This window comes from Helianthus annuus, chromosome 8, assembly GCF_002127325.2.
Source record: "Helianthus annuus cultivar XRQ/B chromosome 8, HanXRQr2.0-SUNRISE, whole genome shotgun sequence".
Taxonomy (NCBI): Eukaryota; Viridiplantae; Streptophyta; class Magnoliopsida; order Asterales; family Asteraceae; genus Helianthus; species Helianthus annuus.
Window position 1 is genome coordinate 64,279,123 of NC_035440.2, and position 13,545 is coordinate 64,292,667.

A 13,545-nucleotide genomic window follows, 5' to 3' on the forward strand; every position below is an offset into this window, starting at 1 on the left:
CATGTTTTTGTAACGTATCGTGTAGTTGATGTCTATGTTTCAAAACAATATGTTATGCATTTTTAACTATTTTAATGGATGAACATCATATATTTTTTATCATATAGCATGTTGTGATTGTTGCTATGGCATTAAGAAGTCACACCAAACAAACCCACGCTTCCGCAAAAGCCAGGGTGTGACACTATGACCCGGATCCAATTAAACTGACTAGGCTTTTTGAAATCTTTGAACTCCAAACTGTATGATCACTCCTTAAATTCAAATGACCTGAACTCCTTGTTTGAAGATGTTTCACGAATTCATTCCTTGTTTGTAAATTCCACCTTCTTTTTTATTAACTCGAAAACACATGTACTGCCCTTAAATCCTAGTGATCGAAAAGTTTATCCCTTTAACAAAACTTTGATATGGCTGCTTCTTGCATATTATCATAAAAAAAAATTCAACTATGATTGGACGATATTTCTTGTAGGATCGGTGATAACATGTCGTCAAACATTTGATGTTGAACAACTATTGGGCCACTATATGACACATGTGAACTGATAGGCTTGCCCCCTTTTTTTAACAAACAAATTCTATAATGCCGCAACTTTAATTCACTAACCAATTATCAATTTGACCTTTAAAGTTCTAACCCAAAAGCTGATTGGGCCTTTAATATCTTGGGCTTTTATATCCTGATTGTACCGATTTAATGAACCAATAACATGAGCTGATTATATTAAAACATTTTGAAAAGTTGTAATATGTTTCACATGTCACCTCAAATGCTAATTGGAACAAAACTAGCACATGAAACTCTTGAATAAACCGACAATCTATATGAACCGTCAAACATTCATATTTACTGACACAATTTTTTAATCCTTTTTTTGTGATTGGGCCTCACACTTAGTGGGCTGACATGATTATATGAGACGGTGGACAATGATTGGGCAGAAAAACTTGTTTATATCAAATGCAAGACTTTAGTGAAATCATTAATTCATTTTCACATGCATAGATCCTAGTTCTTTTCGAGAATTTGATTTAAAAAATATTCAGACCCTTTTCAACTTCCATTGGAGCTTATCCCCAAAGTCACTGATCCACTTTGTTATAATTTCGGGTTTATTAAACATTTCTGGGACGTCTTAAAAGAGGATTTTTTTAAAATTTTCAATAAATTCTTTGAGGATGGGGTGATAAGCAATGGTTGTGGCTCGGATAAAGCTCCTGGTCCGGATGGGTATAATTTCGGGTTTATTAAACATTTCTGGGACGTCTTAAAAGAGGATTTTTTAAAAATTTTCAATAAATTCTTTGAGGATGGGGTGATAAGCAATGGTTGTGGCTCGTCCTTCTTGGCGCTTATCCCCAAAGTCACTGATCCACTTTGTTTCGGCGATTACCGACCTATCAGTTTGATCGGCTGTATTTCTAAAATTATATCCATGGTGCTAGCTAGACGATTAAAGTTGGTGATGGATGGTTTAATTTCTGAACATCAATCCGCTTTTTTATCTAGTCGAAACATTTTGGATGAGCCCTTGATCCTAAACGAGATGATATCTTGGGTCAGAAAATCGAAAAGCAAGGCCTTTATGCTTAAGGTTGATATTGAAAAGGCGTACGATACTATTAACTGGGAGTTTATTGATACGGTCCTTTTTCAGATGGGTTTCCCCGGGCAATGGCGCACATGGGTGAAGGGTATTTTGAAGTCGGCTAGAGCATCGGTTCTCGTTAACGGCTCCCCGACCCAAGAATTCCAATGCGAAAGGGGGGTGAGACAAGGGGATCCTCTTTCCCCATTTATTTTCATCCTTGCTATGGAGGCGCTCACCGGCTTTATAAATAAGGCGGAAACGACGGGCTATATTAATGGTATTAAGTTGCCAAATAATGGCCCATGCCTCACGCATCTGATGTATGCGGACGACATCGTGTTTACCGGTGAATGGGGCGAAAACAATCTTAAAAACATCATTAGACTAATGAGGTGCTTTAATCTCATATCGGGCCTAAAAATAAACCATACTAAGACGAACTTGTTTGGGATCGGAGTAGGTGATTCGGTGGTGGAAAGTGTAGCCTCCGGTATAAATGTTAGAGTTGGGAAATTCCCATGCAAATATCTTGGTCTATTAATTGGGGTGAACATGAATTTGGCCCGAAATTGGCAATGTGTGGTTGATATAGTAAAATCAAGACTTTCGAAGTGGAAGGCGAAGACTTTGTCCTTTGGTGGACGAACCACTTTGTTGAAGTCGGTCTTGGATAGCCTCCCACTTCATTTCTTCTCGCTTTATAGAGCGCCTAAATGCATTCTGGAGGTTTTGGAAGGTCTACGTAGAAGATTTTTTTGGGGCGGAAATGATGAAAAAAAGAAAACGTCTTGGGTGTGTTGGGAGCGTACCATTGGTCCCAAGGACAAAGGCGGCATTGGCCTCGGTTCACTTCGTGACATGAATGTGAGTCTCCTTCTAAAGTGGTGGTGGCAGTATAAGGTTGAGGATGGGAGTTTATGGCGAAAGGTAATCAAAGCAATTCACTTTAATCCGCAAGCTTGGTCTTTTCTACCAGTCAAAATCAAAATGGGAATCTCAGGAGTATGGAATGCCATTTTAAAAGTAGAGAGTGACCTTGCAAATTCAAATATTGAGACTGTTAAGTTGTTCAAGGGAGAGGTGGGTAACGGGTCAGAAATCCGATTTTGGATCGATAAATGGATTGGAGAGGATCCTCTCAAGGATGTTTTTCCAAAGCTATTCAGGCTGGAGACAAATAAAAATGTGACGATTCTGGAGCGATTTAATAGTCAAAGTCAAATTCCAGGTTGGATTTGGGAATGGAGCAAAAACCCGTCATCGGGAGAGGAGTTTGTGGAGCTGGAAAGGTGCAATGCTTTAGCACAAGGGATGTCCTTGTCAAACAGTAGGGATGTGTGGAGATGGGATATGGATCCGCAAGGTAACTTTTCGGTTAAATCGTGTCGTGAGATACTAACAAGATACGCGATCCCTTTTTATCCTTATCATTGGGTAAAATGGCTTCCCAAAAAGATCAATTTGTTCAGATGGAGGGCGGAGCAGGATAGACTCCCTACGTTGGTCGGTTTACACAAACGAAACATCCATTGGGGTGAAACAAAATGTGTCTTCTGCAAGGAGGGTGAGGAGAACGCGGATCACCTTTTTACTTCGTGTTATGTCACAACAATTATTTGGAGCATGGTAAGTCAATGGTGTAAGATCCCACAAATCTTCGCCTTCTCAACAAGGGACCTTTTCGGTTTATATAATAAAGCGGGTGTGGGAGGAGTGAAGGAAAAGGCTGTTCAGGGTATTATCTTGGCCTCCTGTTGGTTGATATGGAAGAGTCGGAATGATGCGATTTTCTCCGGTAAGCGAGTGGCCATTGATAAGATTTTTAGCGAAGTTCAGGTGACATCGTTTCTGTGGTACAAAAGTCGAACTCGAAACGCAGCTATGGACTGGGATAAGTGGAGAAATTTTGCTCTGGAGGGTGGATAGTTCTGTTGACAGTAGGGGTGATTTTGGGACTGTTTTTGTAATCCTCTGGGTGGAGTTGGGTGTATTTTCATTGTCTAGTTTCTTACTAGATATTTTGTTTGTATGTTTTTTGGTTTTCAATATATCAGCCGTTCAAAAAAAAAAAAAACTTCCATTGGAGCACAAATATGAAACCAATTAATGAACTCATAGTAGCCGACAATATTGTTTTATCAAATTAAACATCAATCCATTTTAGGATCGATTTTTGTATTAAAATGCACCGCCAAAATATGTTTGCATTAACGATGATTGGAGTTTTTTTTTTAAATGTGAGCGGCACATGACATTATTAAACACATCGATTTGACCTTTTTTCAAACAATAACTTCAAACGACAAGGTGTTTACTTCAAACGGTCAATCAAAATTCAAACGACATAATCTTAATTCAAATGTCGTATTCAAACGGTGACAATTTTCAAACGGATATCATTCTTCAAACGATGATTTCAAACGGTGGGATATTTTCAAACGATGGGAAGCATTTTTCAAACGGCAGGACAACTTTTCAAACGGTGGGATATTTCTCAAACGATAGGAAGCATGTTCAAACGATAGGAAGTTAATTTCAAACGGAAAGGCAATGCTTCGTTCAAACGGACACCTTTTTTTAAGCCATTTTTTTCACTTTTACTTCGAGTTTTAACCTGAAATTCTCAAGGCTTTGTTAAAACACCATTACGCACAAATTGTGTAAGTTTCAGCCAATTTCAACCGTGAAAACTTGAAAATTTTGAAAAAGAAAGATGTAGAAGTAGAGAATGCAGCTGAATTGTATAGAACTCTTCCTCCTGAGCTCTGATACCACTTGTAGGATCGGTTTCTGACCCGAATGAGTCAATCAGAAGAGTTTATCTCTAAACGAACGGCGGAAACAGACGTGTAGAGCTCAATTCAGCAAGATTTACACTATAAACTATTGTACTATTGATTTGAGAACGTTTTACAACCTGATAACACCTCGGCAGCACTTCGTTGCTCTGACCGGAAAGTTACAAATGAGAAAGTTTGAAACCTATTTATACTACAAGACCCTTCCGTTTGAAACCTATTTATACTACAAGACATTTCAAACTAAACCCCTATTTCAAACTTTCAGCAGTTTCAAACTTTCACCAGTTTCAATCTTTCAGCAGCTTCAAACTTTCAGCTTCAAGTGTAGTAAACCGAGACTCGATATAAGACGTAGACAACAGATGAATGCACCAACACATTGTAATCCAATTAACAGGGGTCCCATAAAGAGAGGTTTTGACTAGTAGGATTCTCAAATGATCGATCACAAAAAGCAAACGAGTTTTCTCAAACCATAGCGTCCGCTATATGAACTCAAAATCAACAACTCAAATGTGGTATGAAAATGATCGGTCAACTTTCGAATAAATGACTGGTTAAGTCGAGTGTGTTGACATTCTCGAATTGCGAAAGTACGCCAAATGAAATACAAGCGAATCTGGTGTATTATTGTAGTTGCATCAGGGATGTTTGAATGACAAGCAAAATAAAAGTAAGGTGTCGTTATTGACATATATCAATAATAGCGGTGGCCGAACAAGTTCACCGTGTTTGAAATCAAATGAAAGTGCACTAAAACAATCTGAAGATTTGATTTACACAATGTCACAGAGTTTTCAATTGAACATGGAATATCAAAGAACCGCTGTTCCCGATCGGAGATGAAAAGGTAATGTTTACCACAAGGCATTCATTCCATCAAGGAAAGTATCGTTAGGGGGTACATCGCGTCATGAAATGAATATAGGTACCATTGTCTTAACACGCAACTGTGTTGAGACTGCTTTAATTGTGATAAACAAAATTGATTTTAAGCAAGTCAATAAATAAGCAACTAAATCCGTGTATGAAAGGCGTAACCAAATCAGCGCAAGCTTTAATCTTTGTGAAGCTATCACCGTAAGGTGTCAATACCAACAACAATTTAGTGGAGTCGTAGACCTACTACCACTTGAAACAAGAACTTTTGTAAAGTATTTGAATATGATGCTCCCAATACATCATATGGCGTTTTAAATTGAATATGAGAAATGGATAAGTTCAAGCAATTGAACTTGGTAACCTGACAATAAATGTATGTATCACCGAGGGTATCCCAGCATGGTTACGAAGATAAACCATGAATGTAACTTGAAGGAAATGAAGTCTCAAGAAAGTGTGTTAACTTGGTAACAAAAGAGCCAACAGTTACAATAATGTTGGTCAATTGAATAACAAATTGGTAATTAGATTTAGCAAAACAATGTTTGAATTTCAATGATGCGTTTGTTCGAATCAAAACCACATGCGTAGCAAATGTTGCATGTGTGACATATAAGTTTCCGAGTACTGGAATAATGAATATTTGCTAAAATAAGGAAATGACCAAATGTCGAAGAAAATATGTGTTCGCTCTCAGCGAAGAAAATTAACGCGATGCAACTACCATTAGGGGAGTACATATGCAAACATCTACTCGCTAAATGCAAAAAATGGAAATTTCAATGTAAGAGATTCGTATATCTTCTGTTTGGTTAACTGAAAAAGCATGAATGTCAAGATAATGGGGTTCGCTCGAGTTAACCGGTGTGGTCCTAGGTAACATTCTTTACGACTTTGGTTCTAAGTTCCCACAGATCCTAAGTACATGTTTCCTAGATTCTCAAGGTTTCGTATTCTGCATAAAACTATTTGGTGCATCGTGCAGGAAACACCATGTCTGTGCACGTTGTAAACAAGTTATTGTCCCACAATTTCCCAGTATATTTTCTTCCAGGATCCTCAGCTAATCGATCATCGATCGGTCGTGAAATAGTAACTGGATCCTCACAGTAAGTTAAATAAGTAATTCGTTAATCCTTAGCAAGAGTCACCGACTCTCGTTGGTTAGCTCGTTCAGCTCCTGGTAGTTTGATGTTCGTACGAAAGCTATCGTCCTTAATCTTGACGAGCAAAACTGGGGTTACCCAAAGCGGGAACTTGGTCTGTTATCTTCCTTCTCCATCAGCTAATGGAGCTACATTGTCAATCCTTGCAACCACCAGAGGTGTATATCGTTAAGGTGCATTAAAGCAGGCGCGGCGCCCGGAATCAAATCGGTGCAAAATATGACTTTGTCGTTAAGGAAATAATTCTGGCAAGTCTTTGGGGAAAACTTTGGGTTATCCCCTCATCATAGAGATATCGTCAAGTTTTGGTTCTTCGGCTCCCTGTCTACGACACGAGCCAATAAGGTGTTGCAGTCTTTTAAGCAAATCTTTCGTGTCTTCAATGTCTATGTCTGATAATTCGTAGGGGCATATCCTGCTCCATGAATTATAATCATTTCCCCGTTCGTCATCGTAATGCGGATATCAATCCTTCGTTTGATTACTTGACAGCCAGTCCACCCCAATTATCACATCGAAGCTTCCCTTAAGCTACTTCTACCGGATACTGGATATCTATCTTGCTTATTTTTAAGGCAAGTATATTCTGAAGCTAAAATTTGACATCAATATCAAATAGTGCAGACGCATAACATTAATTACTATGAGGCGTACCGATAACCACGTTTGGATCCTGTTGTGCTTCCCAAGTTCTGGTGTTAGACATTCTTTCCTCGATTTTGTTTAATCTCTCTTGGGCAATCTTTCCTAAAGTGCCCCATATCACCCCAGTTATAACATCCCTTACCTTTCTTTCCATGTTTCGTCTCATGCTAAAACGTTTCCTTGCTGTGCTCCACTTTGCCACAGTTGTCACACTTTCCATTTTTACATCGCCCAGTATGATGTCGTCGACACTTGTCGCATTGAGGTAGTTTACCCATGTACTCTTTTCCCTTTTTTTTCCTTGTTGTTGCTATTCGTCTGAGTACCCTACATGAAGTTTGCGAACTTTCTCTTGTTGTCTCCAAATGACTCTACATGAGTCTTCTTCTTCTCCTCAGAGGTTGAAAATTTGCTCCACCTGATTGCCTCTTCAGTCAAGGTTACCCTTATATCAATGGCCTCAGCGATCGTTGCAGGCTTTGATGTCATCACCATTGATGTGCGGTAGGTGTAATATGTTTTAGGTATATATTTTAAGCCCTTTTTACACTCTTTTAGCCATGTTTTAAATTTATAAAACACGATATTTACTAACACCAAACACACATATGGGCAAGTGCACCCATCGTGGACGTAGTATAGTGTTGGTAAGATACCGAGGTCGTCCAAGGACACAAGAGCTTTTAGTAGCGGGTTTATCCTCAACGTCTAATCAAATCAAAATGTTAGAAAAGATTTTAAAACTAAGAAAATAAAACTAACTAAATGCTGAAAAATAAAAATAAAAATAAAAATACAAATAAAAACACATAGACAAGATGAATCACTTGGATCTGACTCATGTATAGTGTAACCTTTGATTATTTTCGCACTTTTGCACTTGTTTAAGAGATTATCTTAGTTATTGTGGTAGGCCCCTCTTTTGAAGGTGACGTTATCCTCAACCCAGTAGTCTGAGTCAGCAGGGATACAGTCCTAAAGGATCGGATTATTGAAAGATAATGAATTAAGTTATTAATGCAAATTATGGTAGGCCCCTCTTTTGAAGGTGACGTTACCTTCGACTAAGTAGTCTGAGTCAGCAAGGATACAATCCAAAGTAGCCGGGTTATATTATTAATAGTAGTTTACTTATGAGGGGGTCAAAGAGTTTGGATCCCCGCCATCCAATACCTTTGGGTATTGAAGGAGATCCTACTAAATTTGACCCAGGTCCCTTGCAGGACCTCTAAACGCTGAACAAGGGCAAGACTCTTACCAAACCTTTCCCTTAACCCCCAACCAGGTAGCCAACATACCTCCATATAGACCGTGGATATATGAGTGGTGAAAATCTTTTATTTTATATAGACAGTAAAATAATGTCAAGACACCACGGACAAACGATCAGGAAGAATCACCTTCAACATAAGAAACTAGTTATTAAAGTCATTAATACAAAACCAAATAAAAAGTGCAAAAGATTAAAAATAAAAAGTATTACACTAGACACTTGTCTTCACCAAGTGATGCAAGAGACTTAGGCAAACATGGCCTTTGATTGTCAATAACACTTACGATCAATCTTGGATCCCGAGATGAATCACACACTCTATGATGGACAATGGATGATGGTGGTGGATGATGGTGTTATGGTGGTGGTGGGTGGTGGGTGAAGTGTGAGAAAGGTGGTGTGCCAAGGGATCACTTGAAATGTCTCCAAGCACTCCTATTTATAGGCTGAACAAAAGCCTGGTCACGACCCCGTGTCCGTCTGACACTCTCTCTCTTCATTAATTGTAATTCGCAATTACAATAAATGCGCCTGCTGTACTCTGACCACGCCCCCGTGTCCACTGGGCACGGCCCCGTGGTGGGCAATAAAAGCATCTACTAGTTTGTCTTTTCTGCTGCTTCTTGGGTACTGCCCCGTGCTCGCTAAGCACGGGGCGTGTTCAGCCTTCTGTCTTCCTTGTTTTGCTTGGGAGGATGCTGTCGAGGGGTCGGGCAATCCACTTTTGTCGTTTTTCCTGTATTTATGTTAGATTTTGCTGTCTTTTTGCTTCTTTTGTTAATTTGAGCTCATTTAATCCTGAAAATACAAAAGAAAGACAAAAACACACTTTTCCAACATTAGTACTAAAAAGGGTTAGTTTTATGCCACAATTGATATAATTTATATGTTTCATTTTGCGCATATCAAATATCCCCACACTTGAATCTTTGCTTGTCCTCAAGCAAAACTCTTTATAATGTGGCTTTATTCACTCCCAAATGGAATGGGTAGAAGAGAAAGTTTTTGGGCTTGTCATAAAGTGTCGGGATTTTCCAAGATCGTTTAAGATTTATTTTTATTTATTTACAATCCTATTCGTCATGATTTATTAAAAACATTCCGTAAGATAAATTATTTATTAAGGCGTAACATACTTTTTTTAAAATACCATTTATATACAAGTTCACATACCTCACGGGGGAAATCACTCACACTCGGCCGAAGATGTATTTTTATTGAATCACTCGAGAGCGGCATGGAACTTATTTCTACCATAAGCTTGCCAAGCAATCAATCCTCCTCCTTTTTAACTTTATACCTTTGTAAATATCAATAGGACTTTTTGGGTGAAGGGTTAGGCTTGGGCTAAAGGTAGGTGGTTGGGTTAGTGGTTAGTTGAAAAGGGCGAAAGGCGTAAAAAGCGTTGGTTTTCGTAAAACATGTTGTTTTTGTGAATTTTTTTTAGTGAAGTATCTATTCAAACAAGCTTTTGTTTGAGGAGCTTTGTTTGTTTATTTTCAACTTCATCAAAAAAATTTTTTTCAATAGTCACATGAAAACCAAGCTTTGTTACTAAAATAAAGGTTTCAAAATGAAAAAGGGTTTTGGGTTAAGAAATGAAAAGGTTTAGGCTCAAAGGGGTTAACTAGGGGGAAAATTTTTGGGTAGGTGAAAAGAAAAATAAAAATAATGGTGTTGAAAGGAAAAAAGGGTTAGTCCTAATGCCTGCATCATTTACTTACTTGGTTTTAAGTTGATAAGGACCGGGAATGAATTATCGTGGCAAGTTCTAGAGTCGTAAGAACCAAGCGGCTATTCACACAAGAAACGAAAAATGAGCATTTAGTTGTGAAGATGTGTATTTGTATGCTCTATAAAGGTTCAAAACTCACTTTTATGGGAATGCGTTTTTATGTGATCAAGTATATATAATCAAATTTTAACTAAGCTTGTCATGTCGTTTCATAATTTTCTTATGTTGGTTCTTTTTATCACGACACTATTGGTTGTAAATTCGTAAAAATATAACCTTGTTAAAATTAGAATTTCCAACTTAAACTTAGACAAGTAAAAAAAATGAAAATTTTTGAAAAATTTTTTTTGGGGTGATTAGCAATTCCAATAGAGTTTTGTGTAAGGCTTGTTATTAGGACTTGCAAAATTCAAGGTTTTAGCTTCCAACGCCACACTTAAATTGCACATTGTCCTCAATGTGTCCCAAAAATAAGTTTTTAGGTTGATTGGATATGTAAAATGGTGTTTAAAAGCTAAATTTTATGTTACTGGCAGTCTGGACAGGGCCCCGTGGTGACCGGGCACGGCCCCGTGTTCAGGTGCCAGTAACGAAAATTAAAGAAAAGAAACAGAAGCCTGGACACGGGGGGCGTGTTCAGTGAACACGGCCCGTGTCCAGTTACCTAAACTGGGCAATTTTCTGCAGGGTACTCAGCACGGGGCCGTGTTGGCTGGACACGGCCCGTGCTGAGCTTACTATAATTAAGAAATTGTTGTCGGATGGCCCTATTTTTGTGCATGGGGCCATTTTCTCGTTTCCCTTGTTATCCTTGACCATCCCGAGTGTGTTTTATTTCTGCAAATTAAAATTAATAGATTAAACTAAACTAAGGATGGTTCCGCGGAATGCCTCCGTGGTTCGCCATGTTTATAAGGGTCCTTGGCTAGACCCAAGGTGAGGTTATATGTTTTCTGAGTGGGATGTTTTGCATCCCATGTTGCACCATCGGAGAGTAGCATCCAAACTCAAATCAATAACCTTCATGTAATTGACCGGGTCATCGTCCTCTATTCTCTTCCCAACCCCGAATTTTACTTCATTATCCCCATATTTTAAAGTGAGCGTTCCGTCATTCATGTCCACCACTGCTTGTGCGGTGGCGAGAAAGGGTCCCCCTAATATGAGGGGGACTTCGGTGTCTTCTTCCATATCAAGTATGACAAAGTCGGCCGGGTAAAAGAAATTGTCCACCTTGACTAGGACATTTTCAATGACACCTTGTGGGAACTTGATGGATGGGAACTTGACGGATCGATCAGCAAGTTGTATACTCATTTTTGTAGGACTCGTTTTTCCTAGGCCGAGTCTTTTGAACATTGATGCGAGCATGAGGTTAATGCTAGCCCCAAGGTCGGCTAGTGCATTACGAACGGGGGAGTCCCCGATCGAGCAAGGAATTGTGAAGCTTCGGGGATCAATTTTCTTTTGGGAGAGTTTGTTGAGTACGAGGGCGAAGCATTCTTCGCCTAAGTTAACTAATTGCAATGTTTCAATTTTCCTTTTATGAGTGAGGATGTCCCTCATAAACTTAGAGTATTTAGGCATTTGAGTTAGGACGTCAATAAAAGGAATGTTGACACGCAATTATTTTAGTAGACATTCAAATGTTGCGAATTGCTCGTTGGTCTTTTGACGGATTAACCTACTGGGGTATGGAACCGGAGGAGCTTTGGTGGGCTCGGATGGTGGCGAAGTAACTTTCTCTTGATGGGGCGGTGATGTGGTCTCCTCAGTAGGGGATGGCCCTGCTGCGGTACCCACGGTACGGTTCCTTAAGTTGATGAGATGAACTTGCGCCTTTGGGTTTGTTTCGGTATTACATGGTAACGCGCCTTGTGGTCTCTCGGAGAAATTTTGGGCTAGTTGACTTATTTGTTTTTCGATGTTTTCTAGCTTGTTGGTTTCTAAAATTTGATTCTAATTGTAGAAATCTATCCGAGTTTTTCTGTTCGGTGTCGGAGATAAGGCGAGCTATAGTATCTTCATGCCTTTCTCGTCCACCTTGTTGATGAGGGAAATTTTGTGACTCATTTCTTTGTTGTTGAAAGTTTGTTTGTTGATTTTGTTGGTTACTACCATTGTCGGGTTCTCTCCAACCAAGGTTATGGTGGTTTTGCCATCCTTGGTTGTAGGTGCCCGTTGGTGGACCCGACGACCTAGGTATATTATCAATGTAGTTTACCGATTCTGTTTGATCATCTGTTTATTTCATACCGACCACACCCCTCATAAGCCATAACCGAGACTGTTTTTGTCATATCTAACTTTTTAATTTTATAAGAAAGGTCCTCGATTTGGGCTTGTAAAGAGGTGCTTTCATCAACCTTATGGGCGTCCGGGGCAATAGATTTATTGCCTCGGGGAGTGTGCCACTGGAAATTGGTTTGAGCAATTTCCTCAATTTGATTCTAGATTTCATGCGGGCGTTGATTACCTAAAAGTCCGCCGGAGCTAGAGTCAAGTGTTTGTCTTGTGTGTGGCAACAACCCATTATAGAAAGTGGATACTTGTTGCCATGTCGCAAGACCGTGATGAGGACACTTTCGCAATAGCTCCTTGAATCTTTCCCAAGTTTCATATAAGGATTCCCCGTCCTCTTGTGAATAAGTATTAATTTCAGTCATTAATTTAGCCGTTTTAGCGGGAGGGAAGTACTTATATAGAATTTTTGGGCTAGTTCATCCCAGGTGTTTACCGATCCAGCTGGGAGGGCGTTAAGCCAAGCCTTTGCTCGGTCTTTGAGTGAAAATGGAAACATTCGGAGGCGGATGGCGTCATTTGATGCTCCATTGATCCGAAAGGTATCACATATTTCTAAGAAATTAGTAATATGTAGATGGGGATCCTCGTCCGCAAGCCCATGGAAGGTTGCAGAGTTTTGAAGCATCTGTATCAAATGCGGTCGAAGCTCGAAGTTACTGGCTTCAACATTCGGTGCATTGATAGCGGCGCCGAGATTACCTATGCTGGGACGTAGATAATCCATGAGAGTACGTTGGTCCGCCATTGGAAATGGGTTCCCCAAAACCTTCTCTTGGTTTTTGGCTTTTAGTCTTTTTCTTAGAAAGCGTTCGTGTTGGGATTGAACCCTTTCAGAGGAACAGATAATTAAAGCCAAAACTGGATCAGAGCAGTGGATCCAAAATAAGCAGATGATTACATACAAATCTCTCCCCTTGAATGTGATTTCAACAACTGCTGACCTCCTATCTGCTGTTCTTGCAAAATACTGACCTACAACTGCTGCTCAAGAAAAGACCTGATGAAAGACTAAAGCCCTGCTGATTCAATCTACTGCTTTGAGTCAAGCACTGCTGATCCGGACAAGTGCTACTGGGTTCACAGCAGTGGAAGGTTGCAGCAGCTGATCAATAGTCTGTTTTGTAATGAAATGTAATAGCAGTGT

At 39.4% G+C, this 13,545-nt stretch overlaps 1 non-coding gene across 1 annotated transcript; it reads left to right on the forward strand.

Moving 5' to 3' along the window:
• Positions 1-12,662: 12,662 nt before the first annotated feature.
• On the forward strand, positions 12,663-12,769 carry LOC118481395. The gene has a single exon (XR_004865602.1). It is a non-coding gene; the product is annotated as a small nucleolar RNA R71 (small nucleolar RNA).
• The last annotated feature ends 776 nt before the right edge of the window (positions 12,770-13,545 follow it).